General features: G+C 44.7%; 9 non-coding genes across 9 annotated transcripts; all 9 read right to left on the reverse strand.

The window, feature by feature from the left end:
• Nucleotides 1-1099: 1099 nt before the first annotated feature.
• Nucleotides 1100-1290, reverse strand: LOC141185100 (U2 spliceosomal RNA). Its single transcript, XR_012259794.1, has one exon. It is a non-coding gene; the product is annotated as a U2 spliceosomal RNA (small nuclear RNA).
• Nucleotides 1291-2407: 1117 nt separating this feature from the next.
• LOC141189131 (U2 spliceosomal RNA) lies at nt 2408-2598 on the reverse strand. Its single transcript, XR_012263201.1, has one exon. It is a non-coding gene; the product is annotated as a U2 spliceosomal RNA (small nuclear RNA).
• A 7155-nt stretch (nt 2599-9753) lies between these two features.
• LOC141185136 (U2 spliceosomal RNA) lies at nt 9754-9944 on the reverse strand. Its single transcript, XR_012259826.1, has one exon. It is a non-coding gene; the product is annotated as a U2 spliceosomal RNA (small nuclear RNA).
• Nucleotides 9945-11064: 1120 nt separating this feature from the next.
• Nucleotides 11065-11255, reverse strand: LOC141189132 (U2 spliceosomal RNA). Its single transcript, XR_012263202.1, has one exon. It is a non-coding gene; the product is annotated as a U2 spliceosomal RNA (small nuclear RNA).
• A 1121-nt stretch (nt 11256-12376) lies between these two features.
• Nucleotides 12377-12567, reverse strand: LOC141189133 (U2 spliceosomal RNA). Its single transcript, XR_012263203.1, has one exon. It is a non-coding gene; the product is annotated as a U2 spliceosomal RNA (small nuclear RNA).
• Nucleotides 12568-13687: 1120 nt separating this feature from the next.
• Nucleotides 13688-13878, reverse strand: LOC141189134 (U2 spliceosomal RNA). The gene has a single exon (XR_012263204.1). It is a non-coding gene; the product is annotated as a U2 spliceosomal RNA (small nuclear RNA).
• A 1117-nt stretch (nt 13879-14995) lies between these two features.
• LOC141191207 (U2 spliceosomal RNA) lies at nt 14996-15186 on the reverse strand. Its single transcript, XR_012265206.1, has one exon. It is a non-coding gene; the product is annotated as a U2 spliceosomal RNA (small nuclear RNA).
• A 1117-nt stretch (nt 15187-16303) lies between these two features.
• Nucleotides 16304-16494, reverse strand: LOC141185059 (U2 spliceosomal RNA). The gene has a single exon (XR_012259756.1). It is a non-coding gene; the product is annotated as a U2 spliceosomal RNA (small nuclear RNA).
• Nucleotides 16495-17614: 1120 nt separating this feature from the next.
• LOC141189135 (U2 spliceosomal RNA) lies at nt 17615-17805 on the reverse strand. The gene has a single exon (XR_012263205.1). It is a non-coding gene; the product is annotated as a U2 spliceosomal RNA (small nuclear RNA).
• Between the last annotated feature and the right edge of the window lie 759 nt (nt 17806-18564).

Here is an 18564-nt window from a genome sequence, read left to right on the forward strand (position 1 = left end):
ACTACGGTGCCACCCAAGGATTCTGAAAAGTCCATTTGTGGAGATGGCCACCTGGACTCCCGTTAAGAAGACATGCTGTCAACCTCTAGATCCCTCACATGCCTGCACTTTTCGGCTTGCTGCTGCTGCAATCCACGCGTTTTAGATCTGCATAACTCCACCTCTTTTAGCACAGTACCCTCAACCCCCGGCTGTTCCCACCCGCCTCAACACCGTTGGAAGGGAGGAGAACCAATTAAGGCGGGGGGGGGGGGTGGAACGAGCAGCTGTCTACCCTTAGCAGGAGGGTTGCTGATTAATTACCTCTCCTGCTGCTGCTGCTGGCTGTCCAGCAGCAGACTGAAGGTGGCTGCTGCTGTGCGCAGGTATATAAAGGCTCAGAGCCTATTATGACACGAGCAGCCAGCGTTCCATTGCCACATTCCGTCTACTGCAGGCGGGATACCTGGATGGCTGAATGTCACTGAGAAGCTCACAGAGACCGCCATAAGCAACAGTTTAAAAGAATGCCAGACTAATCAACCAAACTTTTTGGGTTGGTTTCTCTTTTATAGTCTGCAGGCATTAAATGAAAGAAGTCAGTGTTCCAGCAGAGGGAGACAACGTTTCAGAAAAGGCATTGTAGCAAACCAAAAAAGAAATTTTAAGCGCAGCAGAGTAACCAGCTCACATACCTGTTAGCTCAGTTGAGTTTAAAAGGCTGCTGTTGATAACAAGGGCATTTGCTAAATAGATGGTGTGTGTGCAACAATATACTGAAAGGTCAATTATATTGTGCAGCTTATCTCACCACCTGTAGTTATTTAGGTGAAAGCTCCAAAATGCTTGCCTAATATGTCTGTTTATCCAAAAGGAAGTATAGAGGGAGAGCTAGATAGATAGCATTGCATTACATTACATTACATGGCAATGCAATGCACAGTTGCTGAAGTTGAACCAAAATGAGCTTGTCATCTGGCTTCTGCAACTTTTAACATGAAAAATCCAATGAGGAGAAGAAAAGCAAAGCCAAAGAGTCCATCCCAAAATCCGACAAACAAGCAAAATGAACAAAAAGCATTGAATTCAATTCTTTCTGATTTTAGAAACTGCATTAAAGAAGGGGTGCACCGGTCCTGGAGATACTGCAATACCAGGTCAATGCGTGGAGTGGACAGAGCAAGCTCTTTTTCCATCTCCCTCTTCTAAAAATCCATTTAATATATGGTCCCCAGATAGGGGACGTATCAGATATTAAACTGATAAGAACCGATACTACACTTGATCTTAGCCAAAAGGCCGAGAAGCGATAACCAGAATTGGTTTCCGACTACGGTGCCACCCAAGGATTCTGAAAAGTCCATTTGTGGAGATGGCCACCTGGACTCCCGTTAAGAAGACATGCTGTCATCCTCTAGATCCCTCACATGCCTGCACTTTTCGGCTTGCTGCTGCTGCAATCCACGCGTTTTAGATCTGCATAACTCCACCTCTTTTAGCACAGTACCCTCAACCCCCGGCTGTTCCCACCCGCCTCAACACCGTTGGAAGGGAGGAGAACCAATTAAGGCGGGGGGGGGGTGGAACGAGCAGCTGTCTACCCTTAGCAGGAGGGTTGCTGATTAATTACCTCTCCTGCTGCTGCTGCTGGCTGTCCAGCAGCAGACTGAAGGTGGCTGCTGCTGTGCGCAGGTATATAAAGGCTCAGAGCCTATTATGACACGCGCAGCCAGCGTTCCATTGCCACATTCCGTCTACTGCAGGCGGGATACCTGGATGGCTGAATGTCACTGAGAAGCTCACAGAGACCGCCATAAGCAACAGTTTAAAAGAATGCCACTGACTAATCAACCAAACTTTTTGGGTTGGTTTCTCTTTTATAGTCTGCAGGCATTAAATGAAAGAAGTCAGTGTTCCAGCAGAGGGAGACAACGTTTCAGAAAAGGCATTGTAGCAAACCAAAAAAGAAATTTTAAGCGCAGCAGAGTAACCAGCTCACATACCTGTTAGCTCAGGTGAGTTTAAAAGGCTGCTGTTGATAACAAGGGCATTTGCTAAATAGATGGTGTGTGTGCAACAATATACTGAAAGGTCAATTATATTGTGCAGCTTATCTCACCACCTGTAGTTATTTAGGTGAAAGCTCCAAAATGCTTGCCTAATATGTCTGTTTATCCAAAAGGAAGTATAGAGGGAGAGCTAGATAGATAGCATTGCATTACATTACATTACATGGCAATGCAATGCACAGTTGCTGAAGTTGAACCAAAATGAGCTTGTCATCTGGCTTCTGCAACTTTTAACATGAAAAATCCAATGAGGAGAAGAAAAGCAAAGCCAAAGAGTCCATCCCAAAATCCGACAAACAAGCAAAATGAACAAAAAGCATTGAATTCAATTCTTTCTGATTTTAGAAACTGCATTAAAGAAGGGGTGCACCGGTCCTGGAGATACTGCAATACCAGGTCAATGCGTGGAGTGGACAGAGCAAGCTCTTTTTCCATCTCCCTGTTCTAAAAATCCATTTAATATATGGTCCCCAGATAGGGGACGTATCAGATATTAAACTGATAAGAACAGATACTACACTTGATCTTAGCCAAAAGGCCGAGAAGCGATAACCAGAATTGGTTTCCGACTACGGTGCCACCCAAGGATTCTGAAAAGTCCATTTGTGGAGATGGCCACCTGGACTCCCGTTAAGAAGACATGCTGTCAACCTCTAGATCCCTCACATGCCTGCACTTTTCGGCTTGCTGCTGCTGCAATCCACGCGTTTTAGATCTGCATAACTCCACCTCTTTTAGCACAGTACCCTCAACCCCCGGCTGTTCCCACCCGCCTCAACACCGTTGGAAGGGAGGAGAACCAATTAAGGCGGGGGGGGGTGGAACGAGCAGCTGTCTACCCTTAGCAGGAGGGTTGCTGATTAACCCCTTAATAACATCTGACGTACTAATACGCGTCTGTGCCCTGGGACTTAAGAGCCAGACCCGTATTAGTACGTCATGGCGATCGCGCGCGCACACAGGCTGTGCGGGCGCGATCGCCGCCGGGTGTCAGCTGATTGTCATAGCTGACACCCGGTACTATGTGCAGGGAGCGGTCACGCACCGCTCCCAGCACATTAACCCCCGCGATGCCGCGATCGAAGTCGATCGAAGTCGATCGCGGCATTGCGGGGGCAAGGGGAGGTGATCGCCGATACTCACCTCCTCTTCCGGCTTCCAGCGCAGTCTGCAAAGGCTTCCCGGGTGTTGCCATGACGACCCGATGTCGTCATGACAACATCCGGGTCACCAGAGAGCAGGAAGATTGCTTGGACATGCGCAGTGCATCTCCAAGCAATCTTCACACTGTGCACTTCTGACAGCCTTCATGGCATAGGGATGGTGCTCCATTCCTGTGCCATGCAGGCGATCAGAAAAAAAAAAGTGAAAGTCCCAGAGTGGGACAAAGTAATAAAGTGTATAAACTGTGTGAAAGTGGAAAAAAAAAAAAAAAAAAAATGTGCAAAAATATTATAAAAAAATAAAAAAAATAATACACCAAAAATAAAAATATAATGTACCCATCAATAAATATTATTATAAAAAAAATAAAAAAAAAACAATAAAAGTACACATATTTGGTATCGCCGCGTCCGGAACAACCTGACCTATAAAACTGTCCCACTAGTTAACCCCTTCAGTGAACACGATAAAAAAAAAAAAAAAAAAACAAGCAAAAAACAATGCTTTATCACCATACTGCCAAACAAAAAGTGGAATAACACGCGATCAAAAAGACGCATATAAATAAAAATGATACCGCTGAAAACGTCATCTCGTCCCGCAAAAAACAAGCCGCCATATAGCTCCATCAGCCAAAAAATAAAAAAGTTATAGCTCTCAGAATAAAGCGATACTAAAAAATATTTTTTTCTATAAAATAGCTTTTATTGTGTATAAGCGCCAAAACATAGAAAAATTATACAAATGTGGTACCGCTGTAAACGTACTGACCCGAAGAGTAAAGCTGCCTCATCAATTTTACCACACGCGGAACAGAATAAAAAAAAAAAAAAAAAAACAATTCCTGAATTGTTGGTTTTTGTTTATTCTGCCTCCCAAAAATCGGAATAGAAAGCGATCAAAAAATGTCACGTGCCTGAAAATGGCACCAATAACAACGTCAAGTCATCCCGCAAAAAACGAGCCGTCACATGACTGTCTGCCAAAATTTGGAAAAATTATAGCTCTCAAAATATGGCGATGCAAAAACTAGATTTTACAAAAAATGCGTCTTTTAGTGTGTGACAGCTGTCAGTCATAAAAACCCCATATGATTCTGGCATTGCTGTAATCACACCGACCCGAAGAATAAAGTCGTCTAATCACTTATACCGCACAAGGAACGGCGTCAAAAATAAACTCTTGAGTTAGGATTGGGCTAGGGTTAGGGCTGGGTTTGGGGCTAGGGTTGTGCTGGGGCTAGGGTTGTGCTGGGGCTAGGGTTGTGCTGGGGCTAGGGTTGTGCTGGGGCTAGGGTTGTGCTAGGGTTAGGGCTGGGGTTGGGATTTTTTTCAAAAGTAAGAAAAAAAGATGACGATATGGCGACTAGTGTTGAGAGCAAGTGCTCGCTACTTGAGTTTGCATCGGGTGCTCTGGTATGCATTTAGTATCGTGGGTATTTGAGTGACATGCTCGAGTCTCTGCCCCATATGCTTCGCGGCCAAAAAACTTTACGGGGATTGCCTGATATGCACGAGCGATCCCCGCATGTTTTTTTTTGGGTGTCTAATAACCGTGAAACATGCGGAGCAGGGACTCGAGCATGTCACTCGAGCACACGCTGTACATGGTGCATACCTGAGTACCCGATGCAAACTCAAGTAGCGAGCACTTGCGCTCAAGAATAATGAAAACTTATTCAATATGATGACCTAATGTAAACAAATAATGTGCCGTACCTCTGGGTTCAAAATGTTCACTATACACCTTAATAAAATCTTTGAGGGGTATAGTTTCCAAAATGGGGACACTTGTGGGGGAGCTCCACTGTTTAGGCACATCACGGGCTCTCCAAACGCGACATGGTGTCCGCTAACAAATTGAATGGAAAATCGGCTCAAATTGTTAGCGGACACCACATTGCGTTTGGAGAGCCCCTCTGTGCCCAAACTTTGGAGCTCCCCCACAAGTGACCCCATTTTGGAAACTAGACCCCCCAAGGCACCTTTCTAGATGCATAGTGAGCACTTGGAACCCCCAGGTGCTTCACAAATTGATTCGTAAAAATGAAAAAGTGAAAAAAAAAACACTTTTTCATTTTTATGAATCAATTTGTGAAGCACCTGGGGTTCCAAGTGCTCACTATGAATCTAGATAGGTGCCTTGGGGGGTCTAGTTTCCAAAATGGGGTCACTTGTGGGGGAGCTCCAATGTTTGGGCACACAGGGACTCTCTAAATGCAACATGGTATCCGCTAACAAATTAAATGGAAAATCGGCTCAAATTGTTAGCGGACACCACATTGCGTTTGGAGAGCCCCTCTGTGCCCAAACTTTGGAGCTCCCCCACAAGTGACCCCATTTTGGAAACTAGACCCCCCAAGGCACCTTTCTAGATGCATAGTGAGCACTTGGAACCCCCAGGTGCTTCACAAATTGATTCGTAAAAATGAAAAAGTGAAAAAAAAAACACTTTTTCATTTTTATGAATCAATTTGTGAAGCACCTGGAGTTCCAAGTGCTCACTATGAATCTAGATAGGTGCCTTGGGGGGTCTAGTTTCCAAAATGGGGTCACTTGTGGGGGAGCTCCAATGTTTGGGCACACAGGGACTCTCCAAATGCAACATGATATCCGCTAACAAATTGTCGGCTCAAATTGTTAGCGGATATCATGTTGCATTTGGAGAGTCCCTGTGTGCCCAAACATTGGAGCTCCTCCACAAGTGACCCCATTTTGGAAACTAGACCCCCCAAGGCACCTATCTAGATGCATAGTGAGCACTTGGAACCCCTAGGTGCTTCACAAATTAATTCGTAAAAATGAAAAAGTGTTTTTTTTTTTCACTTTTTCATTATTACGAATCAATTTGTGAAGCACCTGGGGGTTCCAAGTGCTCACTATGCATCTAGAAAGGTGCCTTGGGGGGTCTAGTTTCCAAAATGGGGTCACTTGTGGGGGAGCTCCAAAGTTTGGGCACAGAGGGGCTCTCCAAACGCAATGTGGCGTCCGCTAACAATTTGAGCCGATTTTCCATTCAATTTGTTAGCGGATACCATGTTGCATTTAGAGAGTCCCTGTGTGGCCAAACATTGGAGCTCCCCCACAAGTGACCCCATTTTGGAAACTAGACCCCCCAAGGCACCTATCTAGATGCATAGTGAGCACTTGGAACCCCTAGGTGCTTCACAAATTAATTCGTAAAAATGAAAAAGTGTTTTTTTTTTCACTTTTTCATTATTACGAATCAATTTGTGAAGCACCTGGGGGTTCCAAGTGCTCACTATGCATCTAGAAAGGTGCCTTGGGGGGTCTAGTTTCCAAAATGGGGTCACTTGTGGGGGAGCTCCAAAGTTTGGGCACAGAGGGGCTCTCCAAATGCAATGTGGCGTCCGCTAACAATTTGAGCCGATTTTCCATTCAATTTGTTAGCGGATACCATGTTGCATTTAGAGAGTCCCTGTGTGCCCAAACATTGGAGCTCCCCCACAAGTGACCCCATTTTGGAAACTAGACCCCCCAAGGCACCTATCTAGATGCATAGTGAGCACTTGGAACCCCTAGGTGCTTCACAAATTGATTCGTAAAAATGAAAAAGTGTTTTTTTTTTCACTTTTTCATTATTACGAATCAATTTGTGAAGCACCTGGGGGTTCCAAGTGCTCACTATGCATCTAGAAAGGTGCCTTGGGGGGTCTAGTTTCCAAAATGGGGTCACTTGTGGGGGAGCTCCAAAGTTTGGGCACAGAGAAGCTCTCCAAACGCAATGTGGTGTCCGCTAACAATTTGAGCCGATTTTCCATTCAATTTGTTAGCGGATACCATGTTGCATTTAGAGAGTCCCTGTGTGCCCAAACATTGGAGCTCTCCCACAAGTGACCCCATTTTGGAAACTAGACTCCCCAAGGCACCTATCTAGATGCATAGTGAGCAGTTGGAACCCCCAGGTGCTTCACAAATTGATTCATAAAAATGAAAAAGTGTTTTTTTTTTCACTTTTTCATTGTTACGAATCAATTTGTGAAGCACCTGGGGGTTCCAAGTGCTCACTATGCATCTAGATAGGTGCCTTGGGGGGTCTAGTTTCCAAAATGGGGTCACTTGTGGGGGAGCTCCAATGTTTGGGCACACAGCAGCTCTCCAAACGCAACATGGTGTCGCTAACAATTTGAGCCAATTTTGCGTTAAATTTGTTAGCGGACACCATGTTGCATTTAGAGAGCCGCTGTGTGCCCAAATATTGGAGCTCCGCCACAAGTGACCCCATTTTGGAAACTAGACCACCCAAGGCACCTATCTAGATGCATAGTGAGCACTTGGAACCCTCAGGTGCTTCACAAATTGATTCATACAAATGAAAAAGTGTTTTTTTTTTCACTTTTTCATTGTTACGAATCAATTTGTGAAGCACCTGGGGGTTCCAAGTGCTCACTATGCATCTAGATAGGTGCCTTGGGGGGTCTAGTTTCCAAAATGGGGTCACTTGTGGGGGAGCTCCAATGTTTGGGCACACAGGGACTCTCTAAATGCAACATGGTGTCCTCTAACAAATTTAACGGAAAATCGGCTCAAATTGTTAGCGACACCATGTTGCGTTTGGAGAGCCGCTGTGTGCCCAAACATTGGAGCTCCCCCACAAGTGACCCCATTTTGGAAACTAGACCCCCCAAGGCACCTATCTAGATGCATTGTGAGCACTTGGAACACTCAGGTGCTTCACAAATTGATTCATAAAAATGAAAAAGTGTTTTTTTTTTCACTTTTTCATTGTTACGAATCAATTTGTGAAGCACCTGGGGGTTCCAAGTGCTCACTATGCATCTAGAAAGGTGCCTTGGGGGGTCTAGTTTCCAAAATGGGGTCACTTGTGGGGGAGCTCCAAAGTTTGGGCACACATGGGCTCTCCAAACACAACATGGCGTCCACTAATTATTCAAGCAAATTTTACAATCAAAAAGTCAAATAGCGCTCCTTCCCTTCCGAGCCCTGCCGTGCGCCCAAACAGTATTTTTTCCCCAAATATTGGGTATCTGCGTGCCCAGGGGAAATTGCACAACAAATTTTGGGGTCCATTTTTTCTTGTTACCCCTGTGAAAATAAAAAAAATTGGGTCTAAATTAACATTTTTGTGAAAAAAGTTAAATGTTCATTTTTTTCTTCCACATTCAAAAAATTCCTGTGAAGCACCTGAAGGGTTAATAAAGTTCTTGAATGTGGTTTTGAGCACCTTGAGGGGTGCAGTTTTTAGAATGGTGTCACTTTTGGGTATTTTCTGTCATAAAGACCTCTCAAAGTGACTTCAAATGTGATGTGGTCCCTAAAAAAATGGTTTTGTAAATTTTGTTGGAAAAATGAGAAATCGCTGGTCAACTTTTAACCCTTATAGCTCCCTAACAAAAAAAAATTTTGGTTCCAAAATTGTGCTGATGTAAAGTAGACATGTGGGAAATGTTATTTATTAACTCTTTTGTGTGACATATCGCTCTGATTTCAGGGCTTAAAAATTCAAATTTTGAAAATTGCAAAATTTTCAAAATTTTCACCAAATTTCTGTTTTTTTCACAAATAAACGCAAGTGATATCGAAGAAATTTTTCCACAATCATGAAGTACAATATGTCACGAAAAAACAATCTCAGAATCAGGGGGATCCGTTGAAGCGTTCGAGAGTAATTACCTCATAAAGTGACAGTGGTCAGAATTGTAAAAATTGGCCCGGTCATTAACGTGCAAACCACCCGCGGGGCTTAAGGGGTTAATTACCTCTCCTGCTGCTGCTGCTGCTGGCTGTCCAGCAGCAGACTGAAGGTGGCTGCTGCTGTGCGCAGGTATATAAAGGCTCAGAGCCTATTATGACACGCGCAGCCAGCGTTCCATTGCCACATTCCGTCTACTGCAGGCGGGATACCTGGATGGCTGAATGTCACTGAGAAGCTCACAGAGACCACCATAAGCAACAGTTTAAAAGAATGTCACAGACTAATCAACCAAACTTTTTGGGTTGGTTTCTCTTTTATAGTCTGCAGGCATTAAATGAAAGAAGTCAGTGTTCCAGCAGAGGGAGACAACGTTTCAGAAAAGGCATTGTAGCAAACCAAAAAAGAAATTTTAAGCGCAGCAGAGTAACCAGCTCACATACCTGTTAGCTCAGGTGAGTTTAAAAGGCTGCTGTTGATAACAAGGGCATTTGCTAAATAGATGGTGTGTGTGCAACAATATACTGAAAGGTCAATTATATTGTGCAGCTTATCTCACCACCTGTAGTTATTTAGGTGAAAGCTCCAAAATGCTTGCCTAATATGTCTGTTTATCCAAAAGGAAGTATAGAGGGAGAGCTAGATAGATAGCATTGCATTACATTACATTACATGGCAATGCAATGCACAGTTGCTGAAGTTGAACCAAAATGAGCTTGTCATCTGGCTTCTGCAACTTTTAACATGAAAAATCCAATGAGGAGAAGAAAAGCAAAGCCAAAGAGTCCATCCCAAAATCCGACAAACAAGCAAAATGAACAAAAAGCATTGAATTCAATTCTTTCTGAATTTAGAAATTGCATTAAAGAAGGGGTGCACCGGTCCTGGAGATACTGCAATACTAGGTCAATGCGTGGAGTGGACAGAGCAAGCTCTTTTTCCATCTCCCTGTTCTAAAAATCCATTTAATATATGGTCCCCAGATAGGGGACGTATCAGATATTAAACTGATAAGAACAGATACTACACTTGATCTTAGCCAAAAGGCCGAGAAGCGATAACCAGAATTGGTTTCCGACTACGGTGCCACCCAAGGATTCTGAAAAGTCCATTTGTGGAGATGGCCACCTGGACTCCCGTTAAGAAGACATGCTGTCAACCTCTAGATCCCTCACATGCCTGCACTTTTCGGCTTGCTGCTGCTGCAATCCACGCGTTTTAGATCTGCATAACTCCACCTCTTTTAGCACAGTACCCTCAACCCCCGGCTGTTCCCACCCGCCTCAACACCGTTGGAAGGGAGGAGAACCAATTAAGGCGGGGGGGGGTTGGAACGAGCAGCTGTCTACCCTTAGCAGGAGGGTTGCTGATTAATTACCTCTCCTGCTGCTGCTGCTGCTGGCTGTCCAGCAGCAGACTGAAGGTGGCTGCTGCTGTGCGCAGGTATATAAAGGCTCAGAGCCTATTATGACACGCGCAGCCAGCGTTCCATTGCCACATTCCGTCTACTGCAGGCGGGATACCTGGATGGCTGAATGTCACTGAGAAGCTCACAGAGACCGCCATAAGCAACAGTTTAAAAGAATGCCACAGACTAATCAACCAAACTTTTTGGGTTGGTTTCTCTTTTATAGTCTGCAGGCATTAAATGAAAGAAGTCAGTGTTCCAGCAGAGGGAGACAACGTTTCAGAAAAGGCATTGTAGCAAACCAAAAAAGAAATTTTAAGCGCAGCAGAGTAACCAGCTCACATACCTGTTAGCTCAGGTGAGTTTAAAAGGCTGCTGTTGATAACAAGGGCATTTGCTAAATAGATGGTGTGTGTGCAACAATATACTGAAAGGTCAATTATATTGTGCAGCTTATCTCACCACCTGTAGTTATTTAGGTGAAAGCTCCAAAATGCTTGCCTAATATGTCTGTTTATCCAAAAGGAAGTATAGAGGGAGAGCTAGATAGATAGCATTGCATTACATTACATTACATGGCAATGCAATGCACAGTTGCTGAAGTTGAACCAAAATGAGCTTGTCATCTGGCTTCTGCAACTTTTAACATGAAAAATCCAATGAGGAGAAGAAAAGCAAAGCCAAAGAGTCCATCCCAAAATCCGACAAACAAGCAAAATGAACAAAAAGCATTGAATTCAATTCTTTCTGATTTTAGAAACTGCATTAAAGAAGGGGTGCACCGGTCCTGGAGATACTGCAATACCAGGTCAATGCGTGGAGTGGACAGAGCAAGCTCTTTTTCCATCTCCCTGTTCTAAAAATCCATTTAATATATGGTCCCCAGATAGGGGACGTATCAGATATTAAACTGATAAGAACAGATACTACACTTGATCTTAGCCAAAAGGCCGAGAAGCGATAACCAGAATTGGTTTCCGACTACGGTGCCACCCAAGGATTCTGAAAAGTCCATTTGTGGAGATGGCCACCTGGACTCCCGTTAAGAAGACATGCTGTCAACCTCTAGATCCCTCACATGCCTGCACTTTTCGGCTTGCTGCTGCTGCAATCCACGCGTTTTAGATCTGCATAACTCCACCTCTTTTAGCACAGTACCCTCAACCCCCGGCTGTTCCCACCCGCCTCAACACCGTTGGAAGGGAGGAGAACCAATTAAGGCGGGGGGGGGGGTGGAACGAGCAGCTGTCTACCCTTAGCAGGAGGGTTGCTGATTAATTACCTCTCCTGCTGCTGCTGCTGCTGGCTGTCCAGCAGCAGACTGAAGGTGGCTGCTGCTGTGCGCAGGTATATAAAGGCTCAGAGCCTATTATAACACGCGCAGCCAGCGTTCCATTGCCACATTCCGTCTACTGCAGGCGGGATACCTGGATGGCTGAATGTCACTGAGAAGCTCACAGAGACCGCCATAAGCAACAGTTTAAAAGAATGCCACAGACTAATCAACCAAACTTTTTGGGTTGGTTTCTCTTTTATAGTCTGCAGGCATTAAATGAAAGAAGTCAGTGTTCCAGCAGAGGGAGACAACGTTTCAGAAAAGGCATTGTAGCAAACCAAAAAAGAAATTTTAAGCGCAGCAGAGTAACCAGCTCACATACCTGTTAGCTCAGGTGAGTTTAAAAGGCTGCTGTTGATAACAAGGGCATTTGCTAAATAGATGGTGTGTGTGCAACAATATACTGAAAGGTCAATTATATTGTGCAGCTTATCTCACCACCTGTAGTTATTTAGGTGAAAGCTCCAAAATGCTTGCCTAATATGTCTGTTTATCCAAAAGGAAGTATAGAGGGAGAGCTAGATAGATAGCATTGCATTACATTACATTACATGGCAATGCAATGCACAGTTGCTGAAGTTGAACCAAAATGAGCTTGTCATCTGGCTTCTGCAACTTTTAACATGAAAAATCCAATGAGGAGAAGAAAAGCAAAGCCAAAGAGTCCATCCCAAAATCCGACAAACAAGCAAAATGAACAAAAAGCATTGAATTCAATTCTTTCTGATTTTAGAAACTGCATTAAAGAAGGGGTGCACCGGTCCTGGAGATACTGCAATACCAGGTCAATGCGTGGAGTGGACAGAGCAAGCTCTTTTTCCATCTCCCTGTTCTAAAAATCCATTTAATATATGGTCCCCAGATAGGGGACGTATCAGATATTAAACTGATAAGAACAGATACTACACTTGATCTTAGCCAAAAGGCCGAGAAGCGATAACCAGAATTGGTTTCCGACTACGGTGCCACCCAAGGATTCTGAAAAGTCCATTTGTGGAGATGGCCACCTGGACTCCCGTTAAGAAGACATGCTGTCAACCTCTAGATCCCTCACATGCCTGCACTTTTCGGCTTGCTGCTGCTGCAATCCACGCGTTTTAGATCTGCATAACTCCACCTCTTTTAGCACAGTACCCTCAACCCCCGGCTGTTCCCACCCGCCTCAACACCGTTGGAAGGGAGGAGAACCAATTAAGGCGGGGGGGGGGTGGAACGAGCAGCTGTCTACCCTTAGCAGGAGGGTTGCTGATTAATTACCTCTCCTGCTGCTGCTGCTGCTGGCTGTCCAGCAGCAGACTGAAGGTGGCTGCTGCTGTGCGCAGGTATATAAAGGCTCAGAGCCTATTATGACACGCGCAGCCAGCGTTCCATTGCCACATTCCGTCTACTGCAGGCGGGATACCTGGATGGCTGAATGTCACTGAGAAGCTCACAGAGACCGCCATAAGCAACAGTTTAAAAGAATGCCACAGACTAATCAACCAAACTTTTTGGGTTGGTTTCTCTTTTATAGTCTGCAGGCATTAAATGAAAGAAGTCAGTGTTCCAGCAGAGGGAGACAACGTTTCAGAAAAGGCATTGTAGCAAACCAAAAAAGAAATTTTAAGCGCAGCAGAGTAACCAGCTCACATACCTGTTAGCTCAGGTGAGTTTAAAAGGCTGCTGTTGATAACAAGGGCATTTGCTAAATAGATGGTGTGTGTGCAACAATATACTGAAAGGTCAATTATATTGTGCAGCTTATCTCACCACCTGTAGTTATTTAGGTGAAAGCTCCAAAATGCTTGCCTAATATGTCTGTTTATCCAAAAGGAAGTATAGAGGGAGAGCTAGATAGATAGCATTGCATTACATTACATTACATGGCAATGCAATGCACAGTTGCTGAAGTTGAACCAAAATGAGCTTGTCATCTGGCTTCTGCAACTTTTAACATGAAAAATCCAATGAGGAGAAGAAAAGCAAAGCCAAAGAGTCCATCCCAAAATCCGACAAACAAGCAAAATGAACAAAAAGCATTGAATTCAATTCTTTCTGATTTTAGAAACTGCATTAAAGAAGGGGTGCACCGGTCCTGGAGATACTGCAATACCAGGTCAATGCGTGGAGTGGACAGAGCAAGCTCTTTTTCCATCTCCCTGTTCTAAAAATCCATTTAATATATGGTCCCCAGATAGGGGACGTATCAGATATTAAACTGATAAGAACAGATACTACACTTGATCTTAGCCAAAAGGCCGAGAAGCGATAACCAGAATTGGTTTCCGACTACGGTGCCACCCAAGGATTCTGAAAAGTCCATTTGTGGAGATGGCCACCTGGACTCCCGTTAGGAAGACATGCTGTCAACCTCTAGATCCCTCACATGCCTGCACTTTTCGGCTTGCTGCTGCTGCAATCCACGCGTTTTAGATCTGCATAACTCCACCTCTTTTAGCACAGTACCCTCAACCCCCGGCTGTTCCCACCCGCCTCAACACCGTTGGAAGGGAGGAGAACCAATTAAGGCGGGGGGGGGGGGGTGGAACGAGCAGCTGTCTACCCTTAGCAGGAGGGTTGCTGATTAATTACCTCTCCTGCTGCTGCTGGCTGTCCAGCAGCAGACTGAAGGTGGCTGCTGCTGTGCGCAGGTATATAAAGGCTCAGAGCCTATTATGACACGCGCAGCCAGCGTTCCATTGCCACATTCCGTCTACTGCAGGCGGGATACCTGGATGGCTGAATGTCACTGAGAAGCTCACAGAGACCGCCATAAGCAACAGTTTAAAAGAATGCCACAGACTAATCAACCAAACTTTTTGGGTTGGTTTCTCTTTTATAGTCTGCAGGCATTAAATGAAAGAAGTCAGTGTTCCAGCAGAGGGAGACAACGTTTCAGAAAAGGCATTGTAGCAAACCAAAAAAGAAATTTTAAGCGCAGCAGAGTAACCAGCTCACATACCTGTTAGCTCAGGTGAGTTTAAAAGGCTGCTGTTGATAACAAGGGCATTTGCTAAATAGATGGTGTGTGTGCAACAATATACTGAAAGGTCAATTATATTGTGCAGCTTATCTCACCACCTGTAGTTATTTAGGTGAAAGCTCCAAAATGCTTGCCTAATATGTCTGTTTATCCAAAAGGAAGTATAGAGGGAGAGCTAGATAGATAGCATTGCATTACATTACATTACATGGCAATGCAATGCACAGTTGCTGAAGTTGAACCAAAATGAGCTTGTCATCTGGCTTCTGCAACTTTTAACATGAAAAATCCAATGAGGAGAAGAAAAGCAAAGCCAAAGAGTCCATCCCAAAATCCGACAAACAAGCAAAATGAACAAAAAGCATTGAATTCAATTCTTTCTGATTTTAGAAACTGCATTAAAGAAGGGGTGCACCGGTCCTGGAGATACTGCAATACCAGGTCAATGCGTGGAGTGGACAGAGCAAGCTCTTTTTCCATCTCCCTGTTCTAAAAATCCATTTAATATATGGTCCCCAGATAGGGGACGTATCAGATATTAAACTGATAAGAACAGATACTACACTTGATCTTAGCCAAAAGGCCAAGAAGCGATAACCAGAATTGGTTTCCGACTACGGTGCCACCCAAGGATTCTGAAAAGTCCATTTGTGGAGATGGCCACCTGGACTCCCGTTAAGAAGACATGCTGTCAACCTCTAGATCCCTCACATGCCTGCACTTTTCGGCTTGCTGCTGCTGCAATCCACGCGTTTTAGATCTGCATAACTCCACCTCTTTTAGCACAGTACCCTCAACCCCCGGCTGTTCCCACCCGCCTCAACACCGTTGGAAGGGAGGAGAACCAATTAAGGCGGGGGGGGGGTGGAACGAGCAGCTGTCTACCCTTAGCAGGAGGGTTGCTGATTAATTACCTCTCCTGCTGCTGCTGCTGGCTGTCCAGCAGCAGACTGAAGGTGGCTGCTGCTGTGCGCAGGTATATAAAGGCTCAGAGCCTATTATGACACGCGCAGCCAGCGTTCCATTGCCACATTCCGTCTACTGCAGGCGGGATACCTGGATGGCTGAATGTCACTGAGAAGCTCACAGAGACCGCCATAAGCAACAGTTTAAAAGAATGCCACAGACTAATCAACCAAACTTTTTGGGTTGGTTTCTCTTTTATAGTCTGCAGGCATTAAATGAAAGAAGTCAGTGTTCCAGCAGAGGGAGACAACGTTTCAGAAAAGGCATTGTAGCAAACCAAAAAAGAAATTTTAAGCGCAGCAGAGTAACCAGCTCACATACCTGTTAGCTCAGGTGAGTTTAAAAGGCTGCTGTTGATAACAAGGGCATTTGCTAAATAGATGGTGTGTGTGCAACAATATACTGAAAGGTCAATTATATTGTGCAGCTTATCTCACCACCTGTAGTTATTTAGGTGAAAGCTCCAAAATGCTTGCCTAATATGTCTGTTTATCCAAAAGGAAGTATAGAGGGAGAGCTAGATAGATAGCATTGCATTACATTACATTACATGGCAATGCAATGCACAGTTGCTGAAGTTGAACCAAAATGAGCTTGTCATCTGGCTTCTGCAACTTTTAACATGAAAAATCCAATGAGGAGAAGAAAAGCAAAGCCAAAGAGTCCATCCCAAAATCCGACAAACAAGCAAAATGAACAAAAAGCATTGAATTCAATTCTTTCTGATTTTAGAAACTGCATTAAAGAAGGGGTGCACCGGTCCTGGAGATACTGCAATACCAGGTCAATGCGTGGAGTGGACAGAGCAAGCTCTTTTTCCATCTCCCTGTTCTAAAAATCCATTTAATATATGGTCCCCAGATAGGGGACGTATCAGATATTAAACTGATAAGAACAGATACTACACTTGATCTTAGCCAAAAGGCCGAAAAGCGATAACCAGAATTGGTTTCCGACTACGGTGCCACCCAAGGATTCTGAAAAGTCCATTTGTGGAGATGGCCACCTGGACTCCCGTTAAGAAGACATGCTGTCAACCTCTAGATCCCTCACATGCCTGCACTTTTCGGCTTGCTGCTGCTGCAATCCACGCGTTTTAGATCTGCATAACTCCACCTCTTTTAGCACAGTACCCTCAACCCCCGGCTGTTCCCACCCGCCTCAACACCGTTGGAAGGGAGGAGAACCAATTAAGGCGGGGGGGGGGTGGAACGAGCAGCTGTCTACCCTTAGCAGGAGGGTTGCTGATTAATTACCTCTCCTGCTGCTGCTGCTGCTGGCTGTCCAGCAGCAGACTGAAGGTGGCTGCTGCTGTGCGCAGGTATATAAAGGCTCAGAGCCTATTATGACACGCGCAGCCAGCGTTCCATTGCCACATTCCGTCTACTGCAGGCGGGATACCTGGATTGCTGAATGTCACTGAGAAGCTCACAGACACCGCCATAAGCAACAGTTTAAAAGAATGCCACAGACTAATCAACCAAACTTTTTGGGTTGGTTTCTCTTTTATAGTCTGCAGGCATTAAATGAAAGAAGTCAGTGTTCCAGCAGAGGGAGACAACGTTTCAGAAAAGGCATTGTAGCAAACCAAAAAAGAAATTTTAAGCGCAGCAGAGTAACCAGCTCACATACCTGTTAGCTCAGGTGAGTTTAAAAGGCTGCTGTTGATAACAAGGGCATTTGCTAAATAGATGGTCTGTGTGCAACAATATACTGAAAGGTCAATTATATTGTGCAGCTTATCTCACCACCTGTAGTTATTTAGGTGAAAGCTCCAAAATGCTTGCCTAATATGTCTGTTTATCCAAAAGGAAGTATAGAGGGAGAGCTAGATAGATAGCATTGCATTACATTACATTACATGGCAATGCAATGCACAGTTGCTGAAGTTGAACCAAAATGAGCTTGTCATCTGGCTTCTGCAACTTTTAACATGAAAAATCCAATGAGGAGAAGAAAAGCAAAGCCAAAGAGTCCATCCCAAAATCCGACAAACAAGCAAAATGAACAAAAAGCATTGAATTCAATTCTTTCTGATTTTAGAAACTGCATTAAAGAAGGGGTGCACCGGTCCTGGAGATACTGCAATACCAGGTCAATGCGTGGAGTGGACAGAGCAAGCTCTTTTTCCATCTCCCTGTTCTAAAAATCCATTTAATATATGGTCCCCAGATAGGGGACGTATCAGATATTAAACTGATAAGAACAGATACTACACTTGATCTTAGCCAAAAGGCCGAGAAGCGATAACCAGAATTGGTTTCCGACTACGGTGCCACCCAAGGATTCTGAAAAGTCCATTTGTGGAGATGGCCACCTGGACTCCCGTTAAGAAGACATGCTGTCAACCTCTAGATCCCTCACATGCCTGCACTTTTCGGCTTGCTGCTGCTGCAATCCACGCGTTTTAGATCTGCATAACTCCACCTCTTTTAGCACAGTACCCTCAACCCCCGGCTGTTCCCACCCGCCTCAACACCGTTGGAAGGGAGGAGAACCAATTAAGGCGGGGGGGGGGTGGAACGAGCAGCTGTCTACCCTTAGCAGGAGGGTTGCTGATTAATTACCTCTCCTGCTGCTGCTGCTGCTGGCTGTCCAGCAGCAGACTGAAGGTGGCTGCTGCTGTGCGCAGGTATATAAAGGCTCAGAGCCTATTATGACACGCGCAGCCAGCGTTCCATTGCCACATTCCGTCTACTGCAGGCGGGATACCTGGATGGCTGAATGTCACTGAGAAGCTCACAGAGACCGCCATAAGCAACAGTTTAAAAGAATGCCACAGACTAATCAACCAAACTTTTTGGGTTGGTTTCTCTTTTATAGTCTGCAGGCATTAAATGAAAGAAGTCAGTGTTCCAGCAGAGGGAGACAACGTTTCAGAAAAGGCATTGTAGCAAACCAAAAAAGAAATTTTAAGCGCAGCAGAGTAACCAGCTCACATACCTGTTAGCTCAGGTGAGTTTAAAAGGCTGCTGTTGATAACAAGGGCATTTGCTAAATAGATGGT

This window comes from Phyllobates terribilis, unplaced genomic scaffold (assembly GCF_046119375.1).
Source record: "Phyllobates terribilis strain yellow unplaced genomic scaffold, ASM4611937v1 Scaffold_40__1_contigs__length_11209783, whole genome shotgun sequence".
NCBI classification, from domain to species: Eukaryota; Metazoa; Chordata; class Amphibia; order Anura; family Dendrobatidae; genus Phyllobates; species Phyllobates terribilis.